Source organism: Anomalospiza imberbis, chromosome 20 (genome assembly GCF_031753505.1).
Source record: "Anomalospiza imberbis isolate Cuckoo-Finch-1a 21T00152 chromosome 20, ASM3175350v1, whole genome shotgun sequence".
NCBI lineage: Eukaryota > Metazoa > Chordata > Aves > Passeriformes > Viduidae > Anomalospiza > Anomalospiza imberbis.
The window spans coordinates 4,651,832-4,673,361 of record NC_089700.1 but is presented as its reverse complement, the minus strand read 5'-3'; the positions used below and the strand labels follow the sequence as shown (position 1 = coordinate 4,673,361).

The 21,530-nt window shown below is 43.2% G+C and overlaps 1 long non-coding RNA gene across 1 annotated transcript in view; it reads left to right on the top strand.

Moving 5' to 3' along the window:
- The window catches only part of LOC137485641 (uncharacterized), a 42,969-nt gene extending 21,439 nt beyond the window's left edge, over positions 1-21,530 (top strand). The window contains exons 2-3 of the long non-coding RNA XR_011005410.1: positions 14,734-14,938; positions 20,914-21,530. This is a non-coding gene — a long non-coding RNA (uncharacterized lncRNA). The remainder of the gene's footprint in view (positions 1-14,733; positions 14,939-20,913) is intronic.

The following is a 21,530-nucleotide window of genomic DNA, read 5'->3' as shown; positions in this document are numbered from 1 at the left end:
AAAGCTTCATATTAGTAAATAGGAGCAGTGAATGTAACATTATTTTTTAGTATGCTTGTAATTGCAAGATGTGCACCTATTAGCAGCATGGGAGTCACAGTAGCTCCACCACACAACAATCTTTTATTGTTCACATGAGTAGCTTCTCATATTTTCCTCTAACAAGCTTCTGAGTATTTCCGGCAGAATTCCTGTGAGATTAAACATCATATAAAATGTATTTGTCTCACACAAGATATGACTTGCTTTTGAACCATCAGCAATCATCCCAGCAATTGCTAGGATACAACTGCATTTTTTTATTGTTATTACTATTTTTCCATCTTCTGCCCTGGATCTTGTAAGCCACCAGTCCTATCACTAATTATGCTAACAAGGTCCTGAGGTTGATTTAGAGGCTCTGTTATAATGCCAGTCTCCCAGTTTACATCTCAAGTATCAGCATGTTTATTGTAGATGTCTGTTAAGAGAAGCTACTTTTTCCAGGCTTGTATGAGGAATGAGAGCAGGAGCCAGAATTGGGGGGGAGTGGTGCAAAATGACACAAAGAAATGAGAAAAAGCAAATATCTGCTGCATCTGCATCCTTCTGGCAAAAGGACTGACACTGCCATGGCACACAGAGGTTTGCCTGGAGCTTCTCATGGACACCTAATGTTCAATATTGTACAGTTTTCCCCCAAATACAGACCAAACAGACTCTTGAAAGCAGAGTTCACTCCTGAGGGCTGGCCCCCTGTTTGGTGCGTTGATAACTTCTCAGGGCTGATGTGTGTATTAGTCACCCTTGCTGGTTCATTGCTGATCTGAACGACAGAGGTTAAATAATTGCAAAAGCAGGGCTGATGTCATCATGGCGCCTGACTGGAGCTGCTACTTGGAACTGCTGAGAGAGATGGATTTGCTTTGCTTTTGCCCAGGAAAGGGGTCACACCGGGCAGGGGTTCTCACCCTTCCTCAGCCCTACAGTCCGGTGCACAGTGTCTGTGTGCCTGAGTCACCCCCACCTTCCCCAGCCGCTCACCACCAGCACCGCGAGGAGCTGAGCTGGACACAACAGCTTCCCTCTGCACTCCTCCTCCTCCCTGCTTCTCCCTATTCCTCCCAGTCTGCAGGGATCCTGGGGTCTTCTAAAAATCAGATTCATGAACAAGGCCCTCCTGTGTACACTGCACCAGGTGTGCAGGTCCCAGCACACAAGTCAGGATCTGTTTTGTTTTGTGTACATGGAGACTTTGCTTGTACAGACCTGTTCTACTGACCATGTCATGTGTGTCTCACAGAAAAGCTAGGCATGTATCCTGTAACCTTGTGAGTGTAGATGGGCCTTTTTAACTTACTGTTCAACACTGAGAATATGTCTTGGCTCTGTATGAGACATAAAAACTAAAGACAGAGCCTGCCCTAAAGAGTTTGTACTCTAAATGTCAGACAGAGAAAAGACAGGATGCGCTGTGGTGAGAGATACTTCTGATGTGTTTGTAATTTAGATAGGAAAAACCCCCTAAACTTGCTGCACAGGAAAAGAGTGTATGCCTGTTTGTTTTAAGAGGACTTGAGAAAAGAAAAAGTAACAGTTTTATGACAGTTTGCTGGGGGAGAGGCTTCTTTTAACACCTGCACTGAAGCTCAGGAGAAGGAACTGGGTGTACATGCCTGTGTGGTCTGGAGTGTCTGTGCCTATTGTTCCTCTCCTCTCTGAGTGAAATTCAGTTCTGGCTTCTGAGGGTACAACTTGTAGCTGACACCAGGGCTGCCTTTATTGGCACATGTGCCAATCCCTTTACTCCTTGAGCTCTTCCCTGTGGCTCTGTTGCGTTTGCCTGCTCTGTGTCTAATCTCTGTCTTGTGTTGTGTTTTATACTTTTAATGAGAAGGGATAGACAGCAAAGCAAAACTTTCATGCTGTGATCATAGAAGAGAAACTATTTATTTCTGTGTTTCATGTGATGCCATGAAAACAGTCAGCAGTCTTACAGGAGAGCTCTGCAGCATCCACGGCTCCTTTGCTGATGCCAGCTGACATTCTGTAGCACGTGCCCCTTGGACTGCTGTTCTGCATCCTCAGGCTGTGGAATCAGAAATTAGTAATGCAAGGGGCACATTTTATCCTTTTTTAGGTGCACAGGTTTCCAGGTCTAAGACTTCTTAAATTCTGACTAGGACTTGTCAACGTTTTTATTATGCATGTACACATTTGTATTTTAGGAAAATGAAGTGCTGGGTGTGGGCATGTGCTAATGCTAAAAAGGAAACACAACCATATGAAGCTTCCTAAAGCCTTATATTAAAATACCAGAAGGGTTTGACTGGGTTGTAGAGGTATGTGGAAAAGCCTTGGTCCACCTTGCTGCTAAAAACAGACACTCCCCTGGATTTATTTCAAAGTGGTCAAGACCACAGTTATAAGCAGGAAAGTTCTGTGGGCCACACCACCTTAGTGAGAGACTGTCACAGCTGGAGAGTCCCTTGTGACACTGGGATTTAATTTCACCCAGGAAGCTGTTTCAGGGCACTGGAGCCTGTCAGAAGTTTGAATTCCCTCAGTGGTGTCTATCTTGTTAGCTTGATCCTTCAGGAGACAGTAAAGGCCCAAACCCCAGCTTGTTCAAACTGTCTTCACACTGGCTTGTTTTTACTGTGAGAGAGACTCAGTTTCCCTGGCTTGAATTTTCCTCTGCAGCTCCAGAGTAAGTGTGAGCACAACTAGGGCTGTTTCTTTGGCTCTGTGAACTCAGGATTCAGCACAGTGTCCTAAATAATGTGTTCATATAGGACTCCAGACCAATCATACTGCAAATTTAATACTAATTACAGCAACAACATCCCGATTACCTGGGGGGGGGAGTAAAAAATAACACAGTGATACCTCCAGAACACAGGGCAGGTCCCTGACCCCTCGGAGCTGGCCATTTCCAGCTGCTGTGCCAAAGTACACCTGGTTTGGTGTGGTTATGGCAGAGAGCACAAAACAGTCCAAAGTCCCCATGGGAAGCTCTGGTTACAGCCCCTCATCCAGCTGAGCTGGATCTGCCCAGGAAAGGTGGAACCAAACCCTCCTTGCCTGTCTCCAGCTGCAGCCTGGCAGTCAGACCCACTGCTCCACTTCGAGTAGAACCAAAGGAGCTTTGTGGCTGGGCTTAGCTGCAGTCCAGGGCTGCTCTGGCCACTGCATCTCTTCTGCATCCTGAGCAGGATGATCACCCACCTTGGAAAGAACTACGTGATTAAGGGAAGAATGCCCTTTTGAAGGAGCAATTTAAAGAAATGTCATTTCTTTTAGCAAATCATCTATATTTTTGGTCCTTGTGTTCACATCTACTACCCTTGAATATACAATTCAGTACTGTAGACTTCAATTTGTTACCGAAAATGGTGCTTATGACCAGTTTTGATACTTTTTCAATATATTTTTAAAGGAAGTCATAAGACTCTTTACATGAATAACTGGAATTAACCTTCATTTGTGCCTTAATTTGAAGTTCAAACTTAACATAATCAATATTTTGTGGTCTACTGCAATCTGTTCAAGTCCGTTTATCCAAGGAAATTATTTGTTCCCCTTCTGCATTTGAGGTAGAAGTGGACACAATTAATTCCACAAACTATAAGAAATTGAAAGAACCAGGACTCTGAATATAAAGCAATATGCCGTGTCCAAATTCAATATTTGTGAAGTGCATGCACATCTCACTTAAGTTTTAGCATATAATATACAAAGTGTTTCTCAGCAAAGTGTTCCAGTTCAGCTTCTGTACAATTTTAGCTCCTTTGTGAAGCCTGTTTCCCCCCTGGGTGAAGGTGATGATATCAGGTGAAAATGGTCATATTTGCTGACATCAGACACTGAACGACTGAACAGAGTTCATGTAGTTGTCATGAGGTGTTTTTGGATGAGCTACATTTATAACCATGTAATTTGCTACCAATGTTTCGTTGTAATTCACCCTCTGGAGAATTCATCATGTCATAAACTTCAGTAGGTACCAGATCAGTTCATTCTAATTTTAAGATTGTATCATAAGAAACATTTAGCGCGTTGTGAAATAAATCCAAGAGGCATTTAATCACCACGAGTCTGTCATGCTCATCTTTGTCATCCTTAACAAACTTAAAAACTGCAACTGGGCAATTCTCAGCTAATGTAAAAAGTAACATCTCATGGCTTTAACTGCAAGCCAGGCAGATGATCATCTTGTGGGGACATGCCTCAACATTTCTGTGTACTGGAGGTTGACAAAATGATAGCGCTTCCGTGAGGCTGAAACTCTTGGCAGCTAAGGAGAAGTGATTGAAAACTTTGATTACACAGCTCTCAAGATCAAATGATTGTTCGATCAAATGCTTATTTATAAAATAATTTGCTGTGTTTTACAGAATATGAGGATGCTTATTTTGCTTCCAGCTAATTGCCCAGCTAATTTTCCTGAAATTTATTGATGGCAATGTGTCAAAAAACTAACATTAGTCTTATTAGACAACTGTGAATTACAAAGCTCAGACTATTTGACTTTTTCAATACTTCTTATATTTTCAGATATTCACATAGAGTTTCACTGTTGCCTTCAATAACAATAGAACAGATTTGTTTGTTACTCTACAGCTGAGAGGAAAATTATTATCAGAATACCTCATTATTTTCACAGTTTGAGAATTTATGTGTGCAGAGTAATGCTAGTGCAAATCACCTAGAGATAGTCAAACTTATTTTTGCATGTTGTGTTACTATTCTATGTTTAAAATTTGCAATTAATTTTTTGAGAAGGCAGAAGTTCTTGCTTTTGAGTGAGTGGATGGAATTTGATCTCGTACAAAGTGGGCAGAAGATCTGAAACATTCTGCTCAAATATAGTTCCAGTTAAGTCAGTCAGCAGCATCCCTGTGGGAGTGAATACCCACATTGAGTCTCCAGGTTGTTCTCAGCTCTCAGCCTCACTGTGGCAGAATCTCCGAGCAGTAAGAGCAGTGTAGGAGTTTACTCCATTCTCCCTCAGTTCTCCTGTGAAATTATAACTGGGTTTTTGTGCTAAACTCAAATGCAGCCATTTCCCTTTTGGTTTCCACCATACACTTCTGATTTTACCTTCTGTAATGCTTTTAGAAGCTTGGTGCACACCAGCAATGCAATATAGAAAATCTTTTTATTGAGTAACACAGCAGCTGCTGTGCTCCAGAGCAAACTCAGTTTCTGTACTGCTAGGCTTCGATAACAAGTTCTGAAAAACTCTGGGAAGACCTTTGCCTGGAAACATCCCCCCATCTGCTCTCTTCTGCTTCAAGATCTTGTTTTATAGCTCTGTGACTTAGTCCTGCTTTGAGCAGAAGTCTGCACAAGGGATCTCCGAGGTCTCTCCTAACCCAAATGCAATGATTCTTTTCACTGACTTTCTGCAATAAAAGTCATTAATACCTGTACGTGGCTTAACAAAACTTTCAAACTCCATGGTAGCTTAGAAAAGTTCTAGTTCAACAGGAAGCTGAGTTCTCACTTTAGATTCCTCATTTAGCTTTTTACTTCCCAAGGGCTGGAGATAAAATTGAAGCTGGGTATGCAAAATTCCTACCACAGTGGTGAGTTGGCCCCACATCATCCCCTCGAGTTATCTGTGGAGAAACTGGAAACAGGACTCAGGGGGAACTTCTTTACAGGATTTGTGTTCCTGGATTGGCTTGATTTTGCTCAGACTGCTGATCTTTTGGGAAAACTGGATCTGGGTGAACTCAGCTGTTCGTTCAGGTGTAGCATTATGTGTCATGCACATCTAATCAGATACACGGGTTTGTGTATTTTTTTTTCTCTTGCAGCTGGTAAAAATCAAAGGATAGTAAAAAGAGACTGACAGCAGATGTAAGAACTCAGAGCATTTGAAATGGGACAAACTGGGTGTGGGGAGAGATGTACAAGGGGGGCAAATGTGATAATTTTCAGGGCTGTACAAGAAAGGCAAAGAAACCCCTTGGGGGCAGGGGTAAAGTCATCATCGCATTAAGTGAATAGTCTGTTGTGATTGCTCTCTGATGTGAAATAGAGTGAAAAACGACACAATTTTCCCCCTTTAATTTATTGGAAATGTGAATGACAGTCTTTCTTTAACTTATTTTGTATCTGGTTTATTCGGTGTGTGCTCTGGATAAACAGAGTTTTCAGTTTTGTTGCTCCTGGAGATTTTGCTTCTTGCCTCGCTTTTTTCTGTTTCTTTTTTATTTTTTCCCTTTTTGTGAAAGTAGAGCTTTGGGTGAAATGTAGCCATAACATTTCTGGTATCAGAAACATACTAAGTTCATTCCCTTTAGCCAGGTACTATTAAACTCCTCAGAGTCACTCAAATGGTTCTGCTCATGGAAACTTCCCAGCTCTCTCCTGGATGTTCCCTGAAAAGCAAGAATTCTTTCAAATCTTGCTAAGCTCCTGTGTCCTCTTGCCCATGAAAGGATGTAGCTGCCTGCAAGCATCTGGAAGGCTGGTTTTGTGAATCAGCAGCACGCTGTGGTCAGCTGTGAGCCAGACTGCTGCGCTCCTGGGAGTTTGTCAAGGTGGGACTCACGTGGCTCTCACAGATGGAAGGCGACCTCTGGGCCAGCCCTTGCTGTCCCTTCCAATGTAACAGAGCTGAACAAGCTCAACAACCCTAGAGTCTGTGTCCAGCTCTGATTTTTGGGGTAGAAATCAGATGACATGCAGCTTAAGGCTTGAGTTTGTGTTTAATTAGGGGATTATCTCAAATCTGAAATGGAGCTGCTTTGAAGCGTGTGAACCAAATCTAGATAAAGACTCCCACAAACCCCTGCACAGTGAAAATTTATAGGGTTCGCCTTGTATTTATTTGCTGTGGCTCAGTTTGAGGTGAAAGGTAGAGCTCAGCTGCCACAGCTGGACATTTTTTCTGGTTTCTTTCTGCAGGCTGCTCTAATTTGTTTGTTGAGCAGATCATCTGGAATCAGATTGGCCGGAGCTGGAATCGCTCCGCTCCCTTAGCAAACACACGAGGTCTTGAGAGGTGTCTGCCTGCATGGAATGAAACGAGCTGGCTGGCACTTTAGCATTCCCCTGTGTAGGAGCGTCTTAGGAGTAAGACACTTAATTATTATTAACATTCTAATTGGCCTGTGCGAGCGCGGATGTGAGTGCGCGGCTGCGCTGGTACAGAGGATGCATTCCACACTTTCCAACCTGAAATCAAGCAGAGCCTGCATCTCCTAAAATTCCTATCTCAGCCTTCAGCCGGTTCCAGTAGCAAAACCCTAAACGGACTAAACGTGAGGGGAGAGGGAGCGGGGGGGTGGGGGAAAGAAAAAAGTAACTATATTAAGGAAACATTAACGGGAAAAGAACACCCTGCAGATAAGAATGGTAAGAATTGTTCCCTCCGAGCGGTACAGCTCGTCCTGGCCTCCTCTGTGCCAGCGTGCGGGAGGACATTAGCCCTTAATGGGAGACATTAGTGCTTTAAATCAAGCCCGTTGTTCCCGGAGCGCGGTGCTGGCGGCTGCCGCAGCGCCTCGGTGGCGGCTCCGCTCGCCACGCCGCTCCTCGCCAGCGGCTTGCCACCACCTAGTGCCGTCCCTGGGAACTGCCCGGCCCGCCTGGCCGCTGCCACGGCCCGGGAGGGAAAACTGCTCATTTATAACACGAGCAGAAGCGGCGGCACCAGCGCGGTGCGGCTCCCTGCAGGAGCGGACGGTGCTGGCTGCAGGCAGCAGCGATGCTCGCGGGGTGTACCGGGATAATGTCCTTGCACATTCGGCAGAGACAAGCACCCTGGAAACCAGTGGCTGTAGTTTCCAGCAAGGTGCTTGCCTCAGTGTGTGACTGCCTGTGACAAGCAGTTCTGCAGGGTACAGGGGCTTTTTTGAGGCATCCTTGGCTGTCTGATGGAGAACAAACACTATTACAAACTCACACTCTGGAAAAACACAAAAGAAACTGGTAATGTAAAATAGCTTCCTCTGTGTGCTGGCCATCTCTCTGAAAGACCTAATCTGACCATTCAGCTTATTTACAGCTCTCTCCTTCTGCTGAGATATACTAAAAACAGGAGCATTTTCTTCTGCATTTAATTTAACACTAATCCTAAAATCATCCCACCCTTTCATACTACAGGAATTATTTCTACTACTTTTACCCTTGTTAAGAACAGCATTACACACTGAGCTATTTTTACAGAAATCAGGAAAACTTAACTACCCTCACAATCAAGTTTAGGGTGCCAGGACCTGACCTAAGGTCATCTTGCAAATGGAGTTAGTGCTGCTTTGGCAGCACCAGTTTTCTCTCTACATATTGCAAAAAGTACTTGAACTCAGCCTTTAAAAGGTGCTGAGCAGCTGAAGTTCCCACCAAAGCCAGTGACTGTTGGATTTGTCCCACGTCAGTCCAGACTCTGCTCATCATGTTTATTTGACAGGCAATAACCTTTTTATTGAACCCAGCACATTACACTGATGATCCACTCGTCAGCAAATATGATTGCAATAATCACTTGGTACTTATTTAACAGCCAATTGCTGTCTTTTGGGAAAGAGTCAATTTACATAGTTCCAAATTAAAATTAATACATTTTGTAATCGTTATTTAATAAAGGCCAAGGTAGGGGGCTTGTCTGCTGGTGAGAGGTGAGGGTGGGAGACCAGGAATCTGCATGTAGTACTTGGCTGTGCCACTGACTTGCTGGATGACATTGGGCAAATCACTTTGCTGCCACATTCTTTTTATTCCCTTGTAAAACTGGTATAATAGTACCCTGGTGCCACGAAGCTTAATTACTGTTTGTAAAGGATTTCAACCTCCCCAGCAAGGAGCTGCATGAATTCCCCCACAGCAGCCTGCTGACCCTGGCTGCAGGAAATGCATGCAGCTGTTTATCTGGAGGGATGTCTAGCTAGAAACACATTTGAGGCTAGTGAAGTATCTTTCTTTTAAGATAAAAGAAAACCTTCTTCCACCTACGCTCGCCACCAATGTCAGAACTTCCTATTGCTTTTAAGTGCAAAATCTCATTTTCTCTGAATATATGTATTCAGGAGCTTGGCCAACCCCCCTTGGTATCGATTCCGATTGATGAGGCATGTAGGAATTCTTTTCCCATCCCCAGCCTGGGCTTTCCTCATGTGATAACATCAGACTCTCACTCCTTGTCTTGTTTCTTTCCTCTCCCTCTCCCACTCCTCCTTAGGAATATAAAGCACTTCAGAAATGGGACCGGGTTTGCAATAAGTTACTTTAATTGGATTTTTTGGTTTTTTTTTGGGGTATTGGTATGCACAGGTTATCTTTAAATGATTTACTGATGTACTGCCAAGCACTGCTCATTTAACCTCCTTCCTGCTCTCTTTGTGTATGGATTCCTCTAACGATACTGGCAAACAATCTTTTAGAGAGCGTGCCACACATTTCTGCAGTGAAAATCCCAAATGGAAAGCTACAGACACTGCCACTGCAGGGATGGCACGTCCCAGTCTCACAGCTTTTGGCACTCAGTCTCCAGAGGCCTGCATGGGCACCCAGCACCTTGCAAGGTGGGCTCTTACCCACCCCCAGTCCCAGGAAGGCAAAGGGGAGCCTTTCTTTCCCCTTTCTGCTTCTTTTTTATTCTTTTACTTTTTTCTTTTTTTTTTTTTTCCCTCCCTGTGATCGTTGAGCCACTCCGACGTGAATTTATGTGTGTAATCATCTGTGTTGTAATTGGCAGCCTGGCATATGAGTCACTAACCAAATTAACTGAAGTTTCCTTTGGGGAAAAATGTAATCAGTTACTACACTCAGATACATTGCACCAAATTAACTCTTGCTGTTTGCACGGGTTTGGGCTGAGCTGCCTGATGGTTTCCTTCCCCAAAACACAGGGGAGAAGGCCAAGAAATGAGAAGGGTCAAAAGCCCCAGGGATGGAGATTTCTTTCTCAAATAGCTCCTGGAAAGTAATTTACAGTAGTTTCTACCCTAAGAGTTCAAAAATCACAAATAGTATCTGCCCCATATGACGAGATTGACTTTAAAATCAGTAAGATAGAAAAACACATGTTTTGCTTGTTTGGGGCATTTAGTGCTTCACCATGTCAGCTTATGTTTGCAACTCAAATTGTCAGCCCTCTACTTTCAATGAGAAAGCAAGCTGAGATATTCATAGAATCACATGATTCAAGAAGCTGGAGCTTTAAAAAAAATCCACTGTTGCAGAACTAAGAGTAAGCTGGTTAGAGTTAGCAACACAGCACTCGTTTGGTTTTTGTCTGCACTGAAATCTATTCAGTGCCCAAATCTAAGCAGCACTGTGGAAATAATTGATAATAATTTTTTTGTTTGCTGGCTGAATAAAAAAAAAAAAAACCAGTAAAAACTTTAACTGGAATGAAATATTTTATTTGATCTGAAATGAAACATCAACTTTTAAAATTTTTCTATAAGTAAAAAAATCAGATGATTAAATTTAAAGTATCTTCATCTTTCATGAGTTCCTTCCCCAAGTCTGGTAAATAGATCCAGTTGAGCTTGATCAGCAACTGTCAGAATAAAGAAACCATTCTACTAAACAGGTCAGAGGGGCTGACCCAAGAAATCTGGTCTAGTGGGTGACTGAGGTGATGGAAGACTCAAAAAAGCGATAATTACTGCTTTATAGTGTCAGGGCCCAGCTATACAAACATGTAGGTACCAATCTCTTCAGTTTTAGCCTCTGGAGCTTTGGTGTCTGGAATTTTTGGCTTTCACTTCTTGAAGAGTGCAGAACTTCTCACTGAAGTGTTGGTGGAAGTTAAATCCATGAACGAGTATGAAGGGATGTGAAAGGAGGTAATGATGACTGAGGGACCAGGACAGCTTCCAGCCCCTGTCCTGGGGACATCCAACCACAGCCTCCTGGACAATTCAGATTTTCTAGTGTCTTCTGTGTAGGACTGAACTCGGCCAGTCAGAGAAAAACCATGTGTGAGCCCTGTGGAAGAGGGAGGAGGAAGGCTGCTTGGAGAACATAACCATGCTGGGCAAATTCTGTAATTCAGGCACAACCCCCATACTGCTCAGGGGATGCCCTACAGCTGCTGGAGGTATAAGCAGAAGATTAAAAAATTTTGGCCCTTGCTCCCACTGAAGTCAGTGAGCTGGTGCAGTTCAACTGAAGTTATGACACCTGCTTTTATTTTAACCTTAAACTCTCTTCAAAAAGACTCACTGAGAAGGTGTGGGATTTTTCTTTTCTTTTTTTCTTTTTCTTTTTTTTTTTTTCTTTATTTTTTTTCTTCCTTGCTGCCCCTGAAGAAATATAGCACAGGTGTCTCAGTACCGCTGTGATTCTTTAGCATGACTCTGACTTCTGAGTACACTAATATTTCCTTTCTTTTTCATGTTCTCAATATTTTTCTTCATATATTTATTTTAATAGCTAGAACAATCTATTTTTGCAGTTGGAAGAATGCAAAATTCAATTTATCTCACAGAACACCTAAAATGAATTCAGGCAGAAAGGGGGTGGTGGAAGATTTAGGTCCTGACTGTAAGCTTTTGACTGGAGCCATTTGTCATTTTGCTTCACGGATTGGAGCAATGAAGGTTTTATAGTGTGAGCCCTGAGAGTGACAGAGCTGGATGTGATTTCCCACTGCTGTGAAGGGTTCACAAGCAGCCTGTTCAAATCCACACCTGCCTGAGACTGGTGTGGAGAGGGCTTGGCTTGGACACAGTCCTACTCTCATCCTCTGTCCTCGGTGTGGAATCAGCTGAGGATGAGCACTGGGATCACCTGGGTCTGCCCATGGGTACCAACATCCTGCACACAGCACATTCCTGGAGCTGCCCTGTGCCCTGACTCAGGTCTGCAGGATGCTCACTGGTACCTTAGTGCTGCTGAAATCAGAGGGAATCACCTCCTGGAGGTGTGTTCAGTGCTGGAATTGTGAGGTCAAACTGGGCGTACAATCCAATCTTTTAGGGCACGGTTTGGGATCACAGTGCTGAATAATCCTTTCAAGGGGTTCTGTCACTCTCTGCCTCCTGCTACATGGTGACAGCAATTTCAGCTGGGAGGATCAGCTTGCTGGGGCAAAGAACCAAGTGTAACAGAGGCTGTGGGGTCTGGCTTTAGTGGGCATGTGGAGCTCAGGGCTGGGCATATCTTCATGGGGCTACCAGAAATCCTCTTTGGCAGAAGCCTTGGGAGGAGCAGGTGTTGAGGGTGAGTTGGTTCTTTCAGCCAAAGCAGAACTTCCCCAAAATGCCTTTTCAATGGAAAATGGAGCACAGAGAGCAGTGATGCTCCGATGGTGGGGATCCTTTTTGGCTGCTGTAGGAGTGGGGGGAGCTGGGTGTGCAGACTCCTGATCCTTCCAGTCAGTTTCCACAAGTCTCTGCTTGTCAACACCCCCTTTCCCAAAGTTGTTTCTCTTCCTGTCTGTTGCTGAGGGCTCTTGGATCCAAACACACTGCTTTAGTTCTCACCTGCCATAGAAACCAGCAGTGCTGTAATAAGTGGGTGGGCTTCAGTGCTCAGAGCTGTGCCCAGCTGGGGTGGGGACCTGGGCTCTTCTCTGCCCGGGAAGGGGACAGCAGAGAGCAGGGCTGGGTCAGGCCTAGCTCCTGCCATGGCTGCACAGTCACTGGGAGCTCTGGAGGGACTGCAGGGACACCTTTCTGCCTTGGCCCTTCGCAGGGCAGTGGTGATGGCAGGGGTGGCACAACATCAGCCAGACATCCCACTGATGCACTTCCTTCCCCTGACAGTGGCCAAGGGCCTGGCCCCAGCACATCACTGCCAAACCAAGCACCCCAAACCCTCCCACTTCTGCTCAGGGCAGGGGATGGAGGCAGAGCCAGGAAACAAGAAGGAAATGCCTGGGAAATGCTCTGTTGCTAACACAGCCTCTGTCGTGCTGCAGCTTCCAGCCTGCTCTGTCTGGGTGTTTGTCAGGATGTGTGTGATGCCCTGGGCTGTGAGGGGACAGGGATGTGCCAGCTGATCCTGCCAAAGTGCTGCAGTTTCCCTTTTCCACAGCCTCTGCATTATTAGAATTATGCCAGAGCTGCAGAAAGATCTTTGAGACGTGAATTGTAATCAATGCAAGGCAAAATTTGCACTTGGAGTGGTATAAATAGTGCATAAATATCCTTCTCGCTGTCTGCACTGAGGTGAGTCTTGTCTTCAGAGCTTCCACTGTTTTTACTGCCTTTTTCCCCTCCCTTCACAATATTGAATTGACTGATTTTATCTTGGCACTTTCTGTGTCTTGCCAAAAGAACAAACTCAAAATAGCTTTCCAGGGTGCATTTTGGATATTTTTTTCTGTGCCACTGAAAGAAAAGATGGTTGTTCCAAAGAATGCAATTTATTTTACCCACTTTCATCCTGAGTTTATGCATGGGCCATTAGCTGCCAGCTGAGTGGTAAACACATAAATGGTGGAGGTAATGCCTACATCTTGGATCCACTTGCTCCAAAAGCTTTTCCCTTCTCCCCAGCTGTGGTTATGAGCTAGTGAAACTCACTTAGACCTTTTCCACCAGCAGAATTAACTTCCATTAATGTTATGAGTGCTTCAGGCAAAAGAGCATTAGTCTGTTACACCTCCTCTGAGAGGCCTCCTCAGTGGGGTTGAACAGGTTGAATGACAAAGCAGCCATTTAAAAACCTGTCTGAAGATCTTTCACCAAGAAGGGGGAGTTTTGTAGCTAAGTCCTTTGGCAAGTGGAAAGTCTCAGTGCAGTTCCCAGATCTTCAGGAGTCTTTTGGCATCAATCTGGAATCTGCAATTTCTGTTTTTTCTGACCCACTCTTTTTTTGTACCACCTTTTTCCTCTGGAAAAGGCTACTGATGAGTGGGCATGGTGGCTACTGTGCTGGGTGCATGGTGGTGGAAAACAGAGTCCTTATTCTCCCTGAACTCTGATGGTTTGGGTATGAAAAAGGAAGTAACACCTCTCCCTTCTTGTGCCTTCCCTGGCCTTCTTTAGAGTAGGAGACCTGACCTCAAACACAAGCATAAAGTGCAACTCAAATATGAAATGTAAATGATTTTCAGCATCTTGTAATCTCTTGTCCATGTAGCTTCAAGTTAACTGTGTTGGTGCAGTGACTGCAATCTCACCCTGCACCTTTGTAGGTCAGGTTTCTGTGCAGGTCTCAGTGAATTTCTGCATAGTTACAGGATCCTCAGGAACAGGCAGAGTCTACTTTACTTAGTAATGGAGTAGGTTGTGAACAGGTCTGTTGTTGAAGCATTTATTGTTTTTCAACTTAAGTTATGGTTTCATATAAATAATATATGTAGCTAGTCAATGCTTGGGAAATGCATTCTTTTCCTTGTGAAATATTTATGGACTTCAGTGCCTACTAAGTACCCAGTCAATTTTGAGAATACAGCTCTAGTGAGAAGGCTTGGTTGCCTTTAACGTCTTGGCCAGGGTGGGACAGACCTGTTAGCTGAGAGATACTGGAAATCTAATTTTTTATCTATTGATTTGTCCCCTTCCTTCCCCCTCTCTGTATGGGGTCTCTCCATCCCCCCTCAGATTTGAAAATGGAATTGATATTGGTGGAATTTTTGTACTGACAATGGAATCCTCTACATCAGTAGGGAACATGTATGGTATGACCTGGTAAAAAACATAATTCATACTGAAATAGAAATCTGCTGGGAATTTCACCTGTCAATCAAATAATAAAAATTATTGGAATATTTTCTATAACAAATTATAACCTCCAAGATGCTGTCACTATTCACATGTGGTGCTGTTTTTCCCAGTGTAGAATTCCCATATGTGGCTTCTGCATTTCTCACATCTTCTGAGAGAAAATGAGAATTAGCCCCGATATGGATTTACTGGTGGGATTGTCCAGAGCGATTTGGGATCATCTGAGACCTCCTGGGAGCTCTCCAGCCTGGGGAGAGGCATTCCCATGGAAGAACTGGTGATTTAAGACAAAGAAACAACATGCTCAGCCTTTACCTCAGGTAACAATTCAGCCTCCAGATTCACTGTTGGGAATTGTCACCTTTTTGTCACAGGGCTCTGTCCTGCTCTTAGACTGGATGACAAGACTTCAGAATACATGAGACTTCAAAAAAGTGGACACCTGAATTTTATTTTGGTTTTTTTTTTTCAAGAAATCAGCACATCAGCACTTGAAACAGGCACTTGGGGTGTAGTGGTGGGTGAGCACTTTGAAGCACAGAAGCAGAGATGGCTGAAAATGCCACAATGGAATTCAGTCTTGAAAAAAACCACCCTGAACCCAACAACTTGCAAATCTGTTTGAACTGATTCAAGTCATCTGAACCATTTAAATAAAATTAATTTTTTTTTTTTAATTTTTATTGTCCAGCTCTGACTCCTGCAGGCTGGAGCAGCCAGCACTGGCACAGACCAATGACAAGCTGCTTTTGCAACACTTACTGCAGTTTCCTGCTCTGGTGGCCTGTGAATGGATGATTTTTTTTTTTTTTTCCTTAATAAACAGCCCTCACGTATCTGTCTGAAAACCACACCATTAAAGCCTTAACTCAGCAGTCTAAAATGACATATTTTTCCCCCTTACCTACATGTCAAATCATAAACATCAGCCTCAGTAATAAATATTTCTATTTTATATGTATATTTTTATGCCTTTATCCCAGTTGGATTTTCAAGGCTAAGGGCTTCAGTGTGAGATCCTTGTTGCATGTTTAACAAACAAATAGTGAAAAATACAGTATGCTGATGTGGAGATTATTATACATAAATCATTGAAAAATGCTCTTTTTGAGAGGAGAGAATCACAAAAAGAGTCACTGACCTGAATAAAAGCAGCTCAGCTGTACTCCAGAGAATTTGCCATTTTTGATACATGTTAGTGCTTGCTAACAATTGTAATTTATTAATCCTGTTCACTCTTCTTTTCCTCCATACTTGCACATTTGATTTTTACTGTAAGCAAGAATTGTATTTATTTTCTAAGAGTGCAAATTGATCTTGTGGTCACTGATAAACACTAAAAGCTACTTGATAGTCAAGATAATCTCTCAAAAGACCCATAACCAAAGTCGGTAGAAAAGACCTCCTCACTAGATCATTCAATTTTAATATTTCTAAGAGAAAAAGCAGTATTTGCATCCTGAAACAGAGCCAAGGATATTCTGCCTGATTTGCAGGTCATAACTCTCCTCATGGTCTGTTTGGAAACAGAAGCTCCCTGCTTTGTGCAAATTGATGGAGCTCTGCTGCCCCAAATGAAATACAGCCAGCTCTGGTGATACACTCCAGGATGCAGAGCAGTGAGAGGATTTTTTTCATAATCTCTGGGAAACCAGAATGTCTGTTTTGCTATTTAAATGGGAGCCGAACCCTTGGAAATTGTGTTTCTCATGCAGAGAAACCAGAAACAGTTTACAGAGCCCAGGTACCTTATTTTTACTTCCACATCTAGTCTGTCTGTAATGCAGAGCTGCTGTTCAGGAACTATCAGGAGCTGCTTCCACCCTTGGCATCCCAAAGCTCCCAACTCATGAATTCATATCCATGTACAGGATATATATAGGAATATATATACACACACATATAGGCACCTTCACATGCCTACCTGCACCAGCAGACATGATTGTCTTTCTCCTCATGTCTCTGTTTTCCACATTTTTGGAGTATTTTATACAGCCAGAACTGAATTCTGCAAAGGACAGGACAGGAATTAAACAGAGTCCAGTGTGTGGTAATCTGAGCTCAGTAAATATCCAGTTCTGATCTGGAAGCACCAGATGTGTGTGTGAAATAGAAGTTTTCTCTCTCCCAGTTTCTTCCAGGTAACTGTAGAATTGCCTTTGAATTCAGCTGCAGTCTCAGCACCGTGGTTTGTTTTATTTAATAAATGTCGACTTTTTTTTTTTTTTAATAAGAGCTGGTTTTGTCCTTTGACAATGTACTCAGAATTTGTCTGAGGAGGTTTTTTTTGAGGTCTTCCTTGAGTATGTTGTAAATTTACCGACAGAAGGAAGTGAGTATTTAGCTGCTCATTAGTTCTTGGGGTTCCCCCTCATTTGCAGCCACTCTCTCTGAAGGTGGGCTGTGATGTGCCTGCCATTCCACTCAAGTTTTAAATCTTACTCAGGTTCAGTAAGTGCTGTGCAAAGCTTAGTTCTTCTCTAGTCTGGAAATGATTTTTTCCCCTATTATGTGGTTAAGCTGAAGTCCTTGCTTGCTAGAACACCAATCTCCCCCCAGTCCTCCTCTCCAGTGCCTGTAAAAAGTATTGGGGGAAAAAGAGTTGAAATAAACCAGCATGCAAAGAGAAATAACCAGGAAATATGTGGTATATTTCTGTCATATATTTTAGTAAAGTCTTAATGTGGACACAAGAGTATCTGTCTTTGTAGATGAATTTCTGTATTTTTAGCATTTATTGAATCAGCAATGTCCCCATCCATTATGTAACAGGAGCAGCTGGTCAGCCTTTCATGTGATGTACAATTTCCCATCCTCCTCATAGTAATGAGAGAAAAATGCCATTATTTTTCAGCACCTTTCAGCTAATATTCTTCTCAGATTGTCATCCTTACTTCCATGTAAATGCAGACCCTAATTTAGAAGAATTAGCTTTGATTAACGCATTATTTTATACTGGCAGGGGTGGGAAAGAGCTTCTTTCCAAAAGAGAACTTGAACGGGTTAAAGAAACTTTTGTCAGCATCTTCCCTCCTGTGTGCCTGAGAAGTTTGGAAAGAGGGATCTAATTATTGGCCTCGGCCAAAGAAAGTGAGCTGAAAGTCTGTACTTTATAATCCTCTTCTCCACCATAGGTACCTCTCTGACCCTCTGAGAAAACCTGCCACAGCCTCCCTCAGTACTGGGACATCAGAGGACTCTTCAGCACATTTCCAGATTCTGCCTTCCTTCACTTCTCTCTGGATTTATTCATTATGTATGTTGGGGAAAATGTGACACTAGTGAAAATTTGATGTTGGTGATTTGAAACCTTTCTTGCTGAGACCTCCCCGATTTCCACTCAGCTGGTGCATCCCACCGAGCTTTGGTTTGCAGTTACTCAGCTCACAGTGAGGAGCAGTCAGTAGCTGAAGGGACTTCTTTTCTCCAGCAGCTTCAGAGCTGCAGCAAAGGGATCATCTGCTCCCAGCTCCTTGCACAATTCCTGCCAGCTTCTCTCCAAGACTTGGAACAAAAAAGTCAACAAACAGCAATGTAGAGAAGGCAGAGCAGCAGCCAGGGACCTTTCCTGTGTGGGCTCCTGCTTCTCTAAATGAAGGTTTAGTGTAAAGAACACATCTTTTATTTTCTATTAAACAAGCAAACAAACCCAATGGCACTTTTTTTGGAAATTGTTGGAGTTTGGGGTTTGATTCACAGCCTGGTGAGGTGAGAGAAAATGCTTCTCATTCTGTGTGTATTGTTTTGGGTGTTTTTTTTTTTTTTTTTTTTTTTAGATTTAGTGTCAGTGGCAATCCCAAAGTGAGGCAGATGTTAAATGTCTGGTACCAGACCAAGGACTCCCTTCTAAAATGCTGAGTAAAGCTGGCTAGAAAGCAAAACATGTTTTAGGGAAAATGGGGATGTTTTAGAGTTTTTGTCTCATCAAAATGAAAATAAGGCTCTTGTGGAAGGAAGAGCAAGTGAACAAGCAGGTTCAGCTCCCAGCGTGCCAAAGCCTGAGGATATTTCTACAGGATGTAGGAGACCAGGGTTTACATTTATGGCCTAAAACACCTCCTTGAGTGGGATCAATCCGTTGAGCACAATTGCTCTTTTTGGGTTGGTCCTGATTTCATAAAAATCCCATTTCTTAGGGCAGAGGAGAGAGGATGACCCCAAGGTTGGGATATTTGCAGTGGCTGTGGGAAGACTGTCTCAAATCCTTGCTCTGCTTTTTTTGGAGCCAACTCAACCTTTCCTGTGTCACCTGGTGTAAATCCACATCACCAGGGAATGTGCTGACCACTGGCTGTGGTGGGATCCTTTCCCAATCAGTTTTTGTCCATCAGTCTCAAGCTGAGCAGGAAGATTCTTCCCAGAAAGCCTTTTGTGAAAATGATGTGTTTCCTGCAAAATGTTTCAGTTCCAAGAAATCAGGATTTTCTTTACCCCTGTCCCCCAAATAATGGAAAAACCCAAACCCCTCTAGTTGGAAAATGCCTAACACCAGCACTGAGCTCTGGTGAGGTCAATTGCCCACTTGCCTCCTTCTAGCATTTGTGTCTTTTCATTTCAAAACAGTTTGAGTGCTGCTCTTCTGGCAGGAAATTGCAAAAAAGCCAAGGCTGCATTTAAATTCAGCTGCAGCTTGCACCGGGGGCAGTTTTGAAATAATCTTTATATAGAAGATGTTGTCTCAAATACCTATTGAACACATTGAACCTCCCCCATGCCTAATCTCCCTGCTTTGCACAAAACATAAATTTTATCTCATAAACACCAGCACCAGTACATAAGAAAGAGGCCTGGAAAAAGCAGCTTTAGCAATAGAAGCAATAAGTCCATCCCAGAGGGACTTTCACTGTCACATGATGACTAACTGAGAATGTGTATGCTGAGAAGGGAGGGAAGAACTGATAAGGGGGTCAGAGAGGTTGAAAACACAGATTTTATTGGCATTAGAAATGTGACCACTATAAGCAGCATGTCCAGGGATCAGCTTTCCTAGACAGCAGATTACTGGTTGTATTCCTACCTCTGCTGTTGGTCTCTTGAAGGGTTCTCAGATAAATAACCTTTCCCTTTGTGCTCCTGTTTGCCTCACTGTAAAGTGCTGTCAGTGATGTTTGTTGCCTTTTTAAAGCACTTTGAGTTCTGTGGGCAAAAGGGAGGTGTTAGAGTTGCTGTTAGTTCCAAAAGGGAAAAAGCTGTAAAACTGACTTCTGAAGTCAACCTTATTTTTCGATGTCTTTTTCCTCTTAGAAGAAACTACTGATTACAAACTAGTGAACTTAGAAGTGGCCAACAGCTTTGACTTCTGAGTCAAGAGTGAAACTTCCCTGTGGCTGAGTTGTGTGCAGGTGGATGGAAAGTCATTTCCAGGGCACAGAGGGTGACAATTCTCTGGGTGTCCCACTGGAAAGCTGGGTCAGAGGCAAGCCAGGGATGCTGAGCTCAGTCAGATGTTCAGGTCCCTCAGCAGCCCTGTGCCAAAACTGTCCTGTGCCAGGTCACAGGACTTCTCCTGGCACAGGGGCTGTCCTGGGATACATCTCCTTTCCATGTACTTCAGATCCCCAGCCCTGGGCACGTGCTCACTCTGCTCCCTCCTTCAGCTTATTGCAGCTTGTGCCATGGTCAGAGCACTCAGCCCCCCAGGAGGCAGTGCCCATCCTCAGAAGCTTCTCTGTGCACAGCCAGGGCAGGCACAAACAAGAAATGTGCTTTGTTCATGAGTAAAACCAGACTGAAACAAAAATAAGGTGCATGAAATAGAAATCATATAATATATAAAATATCCTCCACATTTTTGCCATTTCCTACACACAAATTACTGCATTTGGGTCACAAAAAAAAAGAAAAAAAAAAAAAACAAACAAACAAAAAATACCTTGGAGCCCTTGTTACTATTGCCATGGGCCTCACAGCAATTAATAATACAGCCAAAGCAGCTGTATTTAGAGACTTTGTTCTGCCATTTGATTCCTAAACAGATTTTTCATGACCAAATTAGAGAATGAAACAAACAACTATTCAAGAAGGCTTGTTATTGAATGAGGTTCTATAATCCAGTGCCACAGCTTATGGTCCATATGGAAGCCCAGCTGAGAAATCCAGCACTGCTTTATCAGCAAAGCTACAAATATTTATTGAGAACAGAAGCCAAATGGGAAGGTCTGTCTGATCCAAGCTATGCAGGCATGTAACTGCCCAAAGCATGAAAACAACAGTTTTTTCTCAATTTTTCTTGCTGTATGGGTGGTCCCCAGTGTTATCCATAAATAAACTTTTTTTTTTTTTAAACTTTGTACAGGATAAAGAGGATAATAACCATACCAGCTTCACCAGCCCATGGAGAGAACAGCTGAAGAGAGCATGTGAAATTGCTGTGATGAATAGCAGAAGAGGGGAAGGCTTCTTGCAGTGAGAGAGATCTAAGCAGCACATCAGGCCAGGAGGCAAACTGAGAGAAAACTTTTTTGGCTAGACTTGAATTAGGAGTGGGGTATGGTGTTAAAGAACAGAAAGCCAACAGGCTCTCTGTGCAAAAGAAAACCAAAAGAAAAAGGAAATGCATCAAAATATGTGATTTAAACCTTGTCTAAATTAAGGAAGAAACACTAAAATGCTGCTCCAAAGAAAGAGTTTGAACTCAGAGAAAAGAGATTCTAAAACCATAACAGAGAACCTTCCTCCTCTTTAGAGATGCTGAAAGAGAAAATAGCATGTGCCTTTCTATTAAAAACCTATCTTTCCAAGGAGAAAAGACTGGAAACCTGAATACTTCAAAGATATTAACCCCAGTGCTCTAGATAACTCTTGCAGTGATGGGCAGCAATGGTGGTGTCAGAACACTTGAAAACAGTGACCTGGAAGCCTCTGTTCCAGAGGCAAGACCAAGCTGCTCTGTCTGAGACACTGACCACATTC